Here is a 12,376-nt window from a genome sequence, read left to right as displayed (position 1 = left end):
AGGCTATCTCTGACATAATCCCACTTCCAAAAGAAAGCCATGAAGAAGTCGCTTGCATTTTCTGATGGAACCAGGTTTTTTTTCCTTCTTTCTCCATCTTTCCATTTAGGAGGAGGGGCCTTTAGTTCTGGTTGACTACAGTATATGTACATATTGTGGTATCTTTGAGTTGTGTATCACTATGTGTCAATCTCTTATAAGGTGGTTTTTGTCAAGCTAACTTTGCTCAATCAACACTTCCCTAAGATCTGTTTTCAGGGCTTAAAATGAATTTGTTGATACCTATTCATATCACATATTCATAAAGTTCTTTGTTTGCTTTGTTCTATCTAGCATAATTACCTTAAATACAGCAACTGTCTGCGTGTGTGTGTGTGTGTGTTCACTGTCTTCTTAGATTCTTATCATATTTGTAATTTAACACCAAGATTAAAAGCACCCATCCAATTCTCTCCTACCATTTTCAGGGTTAAACCCTGCCATTTCTTTTATTTGTTTGAACTGTCTTGCTTTCTCCATTTCTCTATTCCAAAAGTATTGGAAAAGACGGAACATTCTGAGAATTATAGCCACAACAAAAAAAAAAAAATTGTTAATACAAGTTAGCGTAGACCACTTGCCCTGCATACCCAGAGAATACTATTTTCCAATGTGGTCCCCTTGGTGATAGGTCCCCAACCATACTGGTGTTCCTAAAACTTTTGTTGTTACTATTGACTGCTTTGAAGTAATTGAGGTTGCTGAGATCCGGAGGCATTTTGTTCTTAATTCTTCAGACGCTACCAAAAGTATACTGAGGGACTTCTGCTCAGGTCTTTGAGTCCCTCATTCTGGAACAATCTCCCAAAATTCTGGCCTCCAATATTAAGTAAATATTAATTTACTTAATATTAAGTAAAAATAGTTCTTATATAGAGCCTTTGGTGACAAGACCATCAGTTAGGTGGCACAACCTAACAACAGCCCTGCACTGCTGAGCTGGTGCATCGCAATACATCAGGTCAGCAGTGCAGGGTTGTTGTTTTAATCAGTCTATTGTTTAGGGCCTGTACAATTAGCCCATCCCAGTGGAGAGTTTGGAGTTTTCTCTGAGGAGCTGTTGGACGTTTTGGTTGAGGCCCTAATGTCTGCCTAGAATGGAGCCTTGGGTCATATCATACCTTCGAGACCGTCTTCTGCCACCAATAGCCTCCCACCGACCAGTCCGTTCCCACAGAGAGGGTCTCCTCAGGGTGCCATCAGCCAAGTTATGTCGGCTGGCGACACCCAGGGGGAGGGCCTTCTCTGTGGGAGCCCCAACCCTGTGGAATGAACTGCCCCCGGAAATACGTAAGATCTCCGACCTCCGGGTGTTCCACTGCGCATTGAAGACCCTGTTGTTCCGCCAGGCAGGGCTGTCAATATAATAATTTTAAATTGGGGTATTTTAATTTTTGGGGTTTTAAATCGGCCAAATCTATTTAATTATTTTAATTTTTAATTATTGTTGTGTCTTGTGTTTTTAAATTGGCTGTACACCGCCCTGAGTCCTTCGGGAGAAGGGCGGTATAGAAATAAAATTATTATTATTATTATTATCACTCCTATGCAGTCTCTCCCTGTGTGCCAATCCTGGGGTGCACCTTGGTTTTTCAAGCAGCTCTAGGAGATGAAGTGCCTGGAGAGATGTCTGGAGCACTGCTGGAGGAAGACTCAAAGTCTAACTCAACACAGGTAAGAGCCTATATCAGGTATTACCTTGTAATAAGAACATTGTTATTGCACCTGCTGATAACCATCCAGTGGCCCCATAGAATATTAGTCAGGCTAGCTTATAGCTAGTATATGTGTGGATCCAGGCAATGAAGTCTTTTGCAACTGAAAGAGGAAAATTTTCTTAATGTACAGATTTTCTAAGTGCCAGCCAAGACTTTTTGGTAGGGCATCCAGTGTGCTAATACCAGACGACCATGACTGGTTTATGCTATAATATTTCAACTTTAGTTTTCAGATCTTGATACTTCTGACATTTTCTCCAATTGTTTGTCTTCTATTCTATTATCCCCTGGTATTGTCACATCACTTATCCACACCTTCTTCCTTCCAGCCAGAGTTACATCTGGTGTTGCTATAACCAGATTGTATTTACTGTATTTTTCGGAGTATAAGATGCACCAGAGTATAAGACGCCCCTTAATTTTAGGGGAGGAAAATTAGGGGGGGGAAATTCTGCGTACCCGGTATTCATCTGACTAGCGTCCTTAGTCTGGTCAGCTTCAGCATATTAGTTCTCTGGTTTTGAGCGCACGGGCCAGGTTGGGGATAAAAAACAGCTTCTAAAGCATAGTGGATCCTCGGAGAGAGAAGCAATGAGAAAAGCAGTTGAAGCATGGAAGATCACTTCACTTGCTAGCGCCTCGTTAGGGTTGGAAAAAAGCTTCAAAAAAGCTACATTCGGAGTATAAGACGTACCCAAATGTTCAGCCTCTTTTGGGGGGGGGGAGTGCGTCTTATACTCCGAAAAATACGGTACATATCCCACAATATTTTAACCTGCACGTTTTTTACTATTTTTACTATTCTCTCAGCTATATGTTCCTACTAACTGTTCCAGTGAATCACTTTGCCAACTGTGTTATCTCATTGTTTATAACCAGATGTAGGGTTGCCAGGTGTCCACTATTTGAGCGGACAGTCCACTTTTTTCACATTATGTTCACTATTTTTTTTTCACAAAATAGTGGACATTTTTTTTATTCAAAAGCTTTATGATGAAATGGTACATAAGTTTTGCGAGTCAGAATTCCATGAAGTTTTCCGCCATGTTCCAACACGTTGGTTAAGTTTGTTTAAAGCGGTTGAAAGACTTCTTTTAAACTGGATATCTCTAAAATCGTATTTTATTTCTCTTGGATCTGATGAGTGCCATAAGGTTATCTGGAACCTTATTTCAGATCAGGAAAATGAACTCGCAAAAGACGATGAACCAACAATTTCAGAATTGTATTTATATTTCATGCACTTCTTCATGTCAATAATGCAAGACACCCTACTGAAGCTGGAAAGCAAGAAAATTCTTGCATGTGATCTTTACATTATCATGTATAAGATGTGTGATTCTTTGCAAAAAAAATACGTTGAGCAGTTTTTTGGAATGAAAGTTTTATTCGCCTTACGTAAAAAACATTTGCCTGAGAATGCCGTGCAAAAGTTCAAGAAAGAAGCCATCAACGTGTATCAAAGAGCCATTGCGTACCTAGAAAAGTGGTATAATTTCACCAATTCAGTATATGAGACGCTAAGTTGTTTCAATCTAATTGATCGCAATAATCCTCCAACTTTAGAAGAAATGACAAACATCTGGTTATTATCACCATGGCGAGAAGAACTTCCACCCAACACTCTCTTCGATGAAATTTCTGCCTTAGAAGAAGTTTATGTTCATCTGCAGGGCGATTCATCCCTTGATAAGTGGATGTACTTTTTCAAGAAAGAGCCAGCTCCGAGTTTACTGAAACTGTTCCAGTATTGTGCATCAATTCCGGTATCAAATGCAAATGTTGAACGAATTTTCAGCGTCATGGGAAATGTGTGGACTGACGAACGTAACCGATTGCTTGTACCATCAGTTCGAAGTGAACTTTGTATATTTTTTAATATTTCTCAGCGTTGTACTGAAATTAAAGAATTATTCCTTAAACACAAAGAATTGATCAAAGCTGTGCAGTCAAATAAAAAATACACACGACAGCAAAGTAACATGTAATTTAATATTCTACATATTATTATAATATATTTGATGTTTTGAATTTTAAGTAAAGTTTTGAAGTGATTATTTTAATACGTGTTAAAATGTTTGTAAGAAAATATATAATTTAATTGTAATTTTTTTTTTAACTACTTAACACCCCTTCCCCCCCGCTTGTCCGCTATTTTTTGGAAGCAGACCTGGCAACCCTATATTATGAGTAATACAACTACGGTATCTAGAGACTCTACACTGCAACCAAATCCCCAAATATAGTGATACTGATGATATGACTTGGAAATGCAAAAAATATGTTCCCTGTTCTGATGGGGTATTCCTAGATGTCTGAAAATTCATAAAGTCCTAGATCAGACACATACAATTCCCAATCACCATTTAGCATTTGACAATCATAACCCACCCCCAATATGTACTGCAATATCATCATATCAGAGGTGGGTTTCGGCAGGTTCTGACCAGTTCTGGAGAACCAGTAGCGGAAACTTTGAGTAGTTCAGAGAACCGGTAGTAAAAATTCTGACTGGCCCCACCCCCATCTATTTTTTGCCTCCCAAGTCCCAGCTGATTGGGAGGGAATGGGGATTTTGCAGTATCCTTCCCCTGGAGTGGGGAGGGAATGGAGATTTTACAATATCCTTCCCCTGGAGTGGGGAGGGAATGGAGATTGTACAGTATCCTTCCCCTGCCATGCCCACCAAGCCACACCCACAGAACAGTAAAAATTTTTGAAACCCACCACTGCATCATATCCTTATTTTAGTTCAAAGAGAAACTTGGGTGGAATATTGTTTGGAGTCACAAGAAAGAGGGGCTCTTTCCCAGAGAGCCAAGAGCCAAGTGGAGCTTAGAATCTCTGGTATGCAGGAAGAGGCAGAAGGTGGACCCCTCCTAGCAGTTTACAGACTGTATCAAATACTTATGCAGGAAGTTGCTTCAGTTTGGCAAATTCCTGTCTAAAGGGAAACAAGAATTTTAAAAAAAACTACTCAGCAGTAAGTCCACATGTTGTTCTTGGTTCTTTGAACCTGACAGAAACAGCAAAATGACAGAGATACAATCATAGGAAAGTTTTCCTATCTACACTGAACTGAAATCCATAAACCTGTATGTTTTCCATCTATATTAGGGATTTTAGAGAGCTTCCAAATGCAGCCTGCCCCATCCTGGTTTGGGGAGGGTGTGTGTGTTTTGTTTTGTTTTGTTTTGTTTTGTTTTGTTTTGTTTTGTTGCTATGTAGGAGTACAATTACCAGATTTCCTATTTAAAAAATAGGTGTTTTGCCATAGTGGCTTAATACAACCGAAAAGCAAAAGAGTGAAAGTTATCTTAAGTCCTAAAACAATCTTAAAACAAGCAGACATATACTCATTAGAACCCACCCAACTAAATGCTGGGTCAAGATAAGCAATAATGGGGGGAGGAGGGGGAACCCTATTGCAATTGTTTTAAAGGTGAGCTTCTACTTCTACTGGAATGATCAAACAAGGCCAAATACACCATCTTTTGTATAATGAATGTAATTTGAGTGTAATATGCTGTACTATTCTCATCTGTTTCTGTACAGTTGGAATAAAAAGCTATGGGGATGTTTTTATTTTCATCTACCTAATGTGTTCATGCTTTAAAAAAGAAAAGAAAATGTTGCTGAGCACATTGTAAGCCGCCCTGAGTCTTCGGAGAAGGGCGGCATATAAATCAAATTAAAAAAAAGAAAAAGAAAAGAAGACATAGATAACAGTTCTAAAATCTAAGGAGATAATATAATGGAACATAGATAAAAGCCATATGTGTTAATTAGCAAAACCACAAAAATTCCTGCTCTTAACCTCATTGTTGCAACTGCTAAATCCATTACAATCACAATCGAGCCCAAAATTTCTGTTGTTAACTGAAATGTTTGTTAAATGAGTTTTGCCCCATTTTATGACTTTTCTTGCCAAAGTTGTTAAGTAAATCACTGAAGTTGTTAATTTAATAACACAGTTGTTAACTGAATCTGGCTTGACCTTCCTTGTCAAAAGGTCACAGAAGGTGATCACGTGACCTCAGGACATTGTAACCATATAAATATGAGTCAGTTGTTAATTATCCAAATGTAAATTACGTGATCAAGAGGATGCTGCAACGGTCATAAGTGTGAAAAATGGTCATATGTCACTTTTTTCAAACCCATTGTAACTTTGAATGGTCACTAAATGAACTGTTGTAAGTTGAGGACTACCTGCAGTCTCCAGAGAATGGCTTCTGGTAATGATCAAGAAAAACAACAAAAACCAATTATAGCTGAGGAGATTATTGCCACAATTAAACAACTGAAAACAGCCAAAGCACCAGGGACGGATGGCTTAACTGCGGTGTACTATAAAACTTTACAAGCAGAAATGATTGAACATCTTAAAGACTTATTTTGTAGTATACAACAAGGGGGTAAAATACCTCCCTCATGGAAAGCAGCTTATATTTCACTGATACCGAAAGAGCAAGCAGGTCTTAAAAAACCTGAGAATTATAGACCAATATCTCTTCTGAATAATGATTATAAAATTTTTGCAAAAGTATTAGCCAACAGATTAATGCCAGTTATTCAAGAGGTGATTCATCACGACCAAGCAGGATTTATAGAAGGCAGATACATGAAAGATAATGTAAGGCAAATAATAAACTTATTGGACTATCTTGAGAAGAATAAACAGATATCTGCAGTGCTGGTGTTTTTGGATGCGGAGAAGGCCTTTGATAGAGTGGATTGGAACTTTCTATTAAAGACTCTGAGAAAAATGGACTTTGGGGATTAGTTTATACAGGCGGTTTCAGCAATTTATCAACAGCAAACGGCACAAATTATTATTAATGGAAGTCTGACTACAAATTTTAGTATTGAAAAAGGAACAAGACAAGGTTGTCCGCTATCCCCATTGTTATTTATTCTAACATTAGAAGTCTTTTTGAATACAATACGGGACTCAAACTCACTACATGGCATAGCTATTAGGCATGAGGATTACAGGACCAGGGCATTTGCAGATGATCTGGTTGTTACCCTAACACAGCCGATGGAATCAATAATCCGGATGAAAGACATTATAAAAGAATATGGTATGATATCAGGATTTAGGCTGAACCAGAAAAAGACTAAGATGATTGATAAAAATATGACACAAGATCGGAAGCAGGAACTTGAAAGCAAGGCAGGCTTTGAAATAGTATCAAAAGTTAAATATCTAGGAGTTCAAGTTGCAGATTCAAATATAAAATTATTTCAAAATAATTATGAGGTGTTGTGGCGTGAGGTTCAAAAGGATATGGAGACTTGGAAAAAACTGCAGCTGTCGTTGCTTGGAAGAATAGCAGGAGTTAAGATGAACGTTTTGCCTAGATTTCTTTTTTTGTTTCAAATGATTCCGGTGCTTAAAAGTAATAAGCAATTGAGAGAATGGCAAAATGGATTGAATAAGTTTGTTTGGAATGAGAAAAAGCCGAGAGTTAAACTGAAAATAATGCAAGATGCTCCAGAAAGGGGAGGCCTTAAACTTCCAAATCTACAACTGTATTATGAAGCAGCAGCTTTGACGCAAGCAAGTGATTGGTTTGGAAGGATAAAGACTGGAATATTGAATATAGAAATCATGATCTTGAATTTGGTTGGCATGCATATTTATTTTATGAGAATAAAGTGGATAAAGTATTCAAAAGCCACATACTTAGGAACTCTTTGATGAGAGTCTGGAAGAAGCACTGATTTAAATGGGATTACAAAATACCGTTATGGCTGGATCTTGGTCATATCATGTGGAATACAAATATAATGTCACTCGGGTTTATACAAAGAAGTTCTTTTTATGGATGGGGGCAGATGGCAATTAAAGACATTACAAATGCTGTTGGAAGAAGGGATTAATTTAACAGTATAATCAACTTCAATTGAGATGGAAGGAAGATCAAAAAACTGGTATAATGATGCATGAAGAAGAATTGGTTAGACAAATAAAAGAGAAAGGTCCAATGCATATTAAGAGGGTTTATAATGTTTTGCTAGAAAGGGACTCGGAAAGTGAATTGGTTAAAGATTGTATGATAAAGTGGGCACAAAATTTTGTAGAACCAGTGATGTTGGAAACATGGGAAAAAAATATGGGTCCAGAATGTTAAATTTACACAGTCGCAGAACTTAAGGGAAAATTTTTATAAAATGTTTTATAGGTGGCATTTAGATCCTAAGAAATTATCGTGTATGTATCCTAATGTTCAACCAAAATGCTGGAGATGTGATTGCTTAGATGCCACATATTACCATATGTGGTGGACTTGTAAGAAAGTGAAGGCTTTTTGGATAAAAATTTGGTGGGTTATGCAAAATGTTTTGAAGAAAAAACTTCAGTTTTCTCCACAATTGTTTTTATTGGGTATAGTTAAGGGTTTTACATTGGGTGAAACAAAGCTGATATTGTATATGGTGACAGCAGCGAGATTATTGATAGGTCAATATTGGAAAAATGAAGCTATGCCCACTATTGAAGAATGGACTTTGAAGATGGCCAGTTTTGCAGAGATGGCGAAGATTTCAGCATATTTAAAAGACCGAACTCAAGAGACTTATGTATGGGAGTGGAAAAAGTGGATAGATTATGTGCAGAATAAATATCAAACTAGGAAATATCAGATAGCTTTTAGCTGAATGATTGTATTATGTAGGGATAGGTTAATTGAGTTTTATGAAGGTATAAATTGTATATAGGGGGTGGAGGGGTTTAAGTTTCATAAAATCTATTTTCGATTAGGATTTTATTTTGTGGAAGTCCTGGGGGGAAAAGGGGAGGGCTAGGGAGGGTATGGGGTGTGTGTGTGGGGGGGGGGGAATTGGGAAGAAAATGTATTTGTAAAACTTTTCAAATAAAAAAGAAAAAGAAAAAGAAAAACAACAAAAATAATATCTCAGTATTTATATATAGCCAGATAGTCATTCTCATTCTGCTAAAATGAAGAGGAATTCTTTAGAAAGGGAAAATATAAATATTATCTGAGAGTTATCATTGACTTTTACTTCATAATGATTCATTAATTCTAGAGCATAATAACTAGAGCACAAACAACACAAATCATGAAAAGGATAACACTTCTATTTATCAAGAACATCTCAGAAACAACCAATATATGCAAATATTTTCTAGATATCGAGAAGATCTCAAACAAGAAGGTTTTTAAAATGTTCTGACTAATTTAGACAAGATTTTAATGGGCTCTGATGATCATATAATTAAAAAGTTGTATGGATATCTGTTAGAAGTAAAACTGGAAGAAGAACAAGTTAAAGAATCAATGATAGCATTGGGGGAAAATTTTGGTTATGGTATTGATTTAGAGAAATGGCAAAAATTGTGGTCTCATAATTATAAAATGACAATGTCTACAGCATATAAGGAGAATTTGTATAAGATGTTTTACAGGTGGCATTTACCCCTGATGAGGATAGCCAGAATGTTCCAGAATAAATTGGAGAAGTGTTGGAAGTGTCATCAGACTCCAGGATCCTATTACCACATGTAGTGGACATGCGGAGATGCAAAGAGATATTGGACCAAGATACACACGTGGTTGGAAAAAATGACTAAGAGACATATTGATTTTAAACCAGAGATATTTTTATTAGGGATTTTACCAGAGACATACAATAAAGAATTACAATATTTAATTGTGAATCTTTTAACAGCAGCTAGAATTGTATTTGCAAAAAATTGGAAAGGAGAAAGGACACCTACTGATGAAGAAATTATTAAGAAAATGATGGACTGTGCTGAAATGAGCAAATTTAACATTTGAAATAAGAGAGCAGGAAGATAAACAATATTATTTGATATGGGATTTATTTTATCAATGGATGGACAATAAAAAATGGAGATAAATATGAAATATGTGGATGCTGAGATAAATTAAGTGAAAATTGTTTTTTATATATGAAAATATCCTTGGGATGTATAGTGATATTTTGAAGAGAGGAGGGAGCACAAAAGGATGCAAACCGATATACTGTTTGTAACTGTTGGGAATGATGATGTTTTTATGTTTTATTTTTGTTTTAAAATAAAAAAATGATTGCAAAAAAAGAAAAAAAAGAAAAAGAAACAACCAACAGACTATTACAACCACATGGCATCACCATAGCATACAAACTAAAGCTCCTCCCCCAATAAACATCTTAAGTAAACGAAAAGACCCAGGAGTCCAAGAAGAAAAAAACAGGAAGCATCTACAATATATAGTGTAAGAATTATTACTAGCCCCTATGCAAACATACAGGCAGAAGGCTAACAGAATGCATGTATGAATACCAGCAGAAAATACAATGAAATTTCTTTAAGCAGATGGATAGACCCAACCATACTTTCAACCGGAAAACTGAGTATCTTAGACCAAACTAAATCCAGAAATGCTAGGTAGTTCCCACAAGCTTGTCATTTAGACAAATCAGAATCAATAGAAATAAACCATGTTTTCACCTGATTCCAAAGAGACAAAAAAAAAACTAAGGAAGAAACAAAAAGAGAACACATTCTCAACAGCAGCCAATACCCAAATAAGCAAGGATTAACATGGACCAAACACTCAAGTAGAAAACAATACCCTAATCATGGAACTATCTAGGAGAAAACCTCATGGCACTGATGATGTTACCTAGTCAGGTAATTAACGTCTGCAAGCAAACAACAAAGCTCAGAAAATATCAAGAACTCTACATAAAATAATCTTGCAGTCGGATCTTTCCCATTATTGCTATGATTGACTGTACTTTTCTCATTAGCACACAAAAGAGTAAACAGCAAAGATGTAGAAATCAATAAACCATTTTATTTAGTCTTTGTTGTGCACTTAGAATCAGGACAGTAGCAAGCCAAAACACAGACGTGGTAGGGAACAACAATGTACGCAAGAAATTTCAAGACACAGTTCAGTTCAAGGATGGGCTAAGGATACTTCAACTCAGCAGTGAGAAAACATCTTAAGTATTCATTGAACATTGTTTATGAAATCACATTATGTATTAGGGGAAATGAACATATTTTATTTAATATCTGAAAGATAATAAAATGACCCCAGGTAAGTATGGCTGACCATGGTTAAGTATTTTCTGGTTGGGTTGAACAATTCAGTGGATGATCTTAACAAATTTGCAAGTTAGAATTGAAGAAGGCAGTTCTGTAGATATTCTGGATTTGCTTAGACAAAAGAGTTGTGAATTATAACCGGATATAAATTAAAATGGCTGAAATGCATTGAGAAGGCTATTTAATTTTCTTTGAAGTTTGCTGACAGCAGCATCCTGTGTCAAGACTTTTAGTAAGGCTTAAAACAGGCTCCCCCAATTTACTCCTCTCTAGATAAACTGAGTTTTCTTTCAGACAATCAAGAAGTCACTCAAAAGAAACTATTGTGGCAGGCAAATATACAACCTACAGACAAGGTTTCCCTGTTGAATGCTCGTTGTTCAAGAAGAAAGGAAGGAAAAGAAAACTGTGATAATTAAACCTATCATCAGCAAAATGTTTTTGTTTTGTTTTTGCTCAGAAGCCTCATTAAAGAATTGGCTAAAAGCAAGCCTGGCCCATCCTCTTGCTAAGTCAATTAGCCACTTCACACAACTCATTTGTCACATCATCTTTTTCAATAATGGATTCGAGTCTTAGACTATACACCTAAACAATTCATAGCACTACAGGACACCACACTGCAAAATATTGAACTGCAGAAGAGAATGACCTCATATGAACTTTCTCTCTGTTCCTTGCCAGTTTTTTTCCCACTAGAGGCTCCCACCAGTCTGTGAGCTATTTTATTTGTACAAAAGCAATTCCATTGAATTACAACTGGAGAGCTGCAGATAAATCAGGAAATAAATCTCATGGCTTCTAGTGAAAAGCGCATATATGTTCACTGTTACACACAAGATGCCCTTTGCACAGATGGTAAATTGTTCCATATTTGTTTCAAGAGAGGTGATCCAAAACGATCTAGAGTAAAAAAAAGAAAATTACTAGTAGTAGCTATATTTTTTTCTACTTTTTTATTTATTTATTTATATGCCGCCCTCCTCCGGAGACTCAGGGCGGCTTACAATGTGTTAAGCAATAGCCTTCATACTTTTGTATATTTATACAAAGTCAGCTTATTGCCCCCACAATCTGGGTCCTCAGATGTACTTTACATACATTAACCTTATTTTCTTGGAAAAAAATAAAGGATAAGCTTCAAAAGGAGCAAATCTGAAAGAGGTTCATAAGGACACAAACATTCCATTGTTTCTAGTTTATAACTTTGCATTACAAAGAAAAATTAAAGAGCACGGCACAGAAAATGATTAAATTTAAAAAATCTGAACGACAGGGTTTTTTGAAATAAAAGATTGCCCTTTCTAATAAAGGACATATGGTCACTGTAAATCTATAGCTACCCTTGCTAACATCGGATCCTCTTGATGTTTTGCATTCTAGTTAACATAATTCTTAGTCAGCCTTATTGTGGGTTGTTAAAGGAATACAGTATAGGATTGCAGCCATTGTCTTTCCTAACACAATTACCCTATCTCCCATTCAGCAGTGGAAGAAGCTTTTGATTGCTTTTCGGAACTGTCTGTCA

The sequence above is a fragment of the Pituophis catenifer genome, unplaced genomic scaffold (genome assembly GCF_029215685.1).
Source record: "Pituophis catenifer annectens isolate HBS135680 unplaced genomic scaffold, rPitCat1.0.hap2 SCAF_2, whole genome shotgun sequence".
In the NCBI taxonomy this organism is placed as follows: domain Eukaryota; kingdom Metazoa; phylum Chordata; class Lepidosauria; order Squamata; family Colubridae; genus Pituophis; species Pituophis catenifer.
This window is presented reverse-complemented; position numbering follows the sequence as displayed.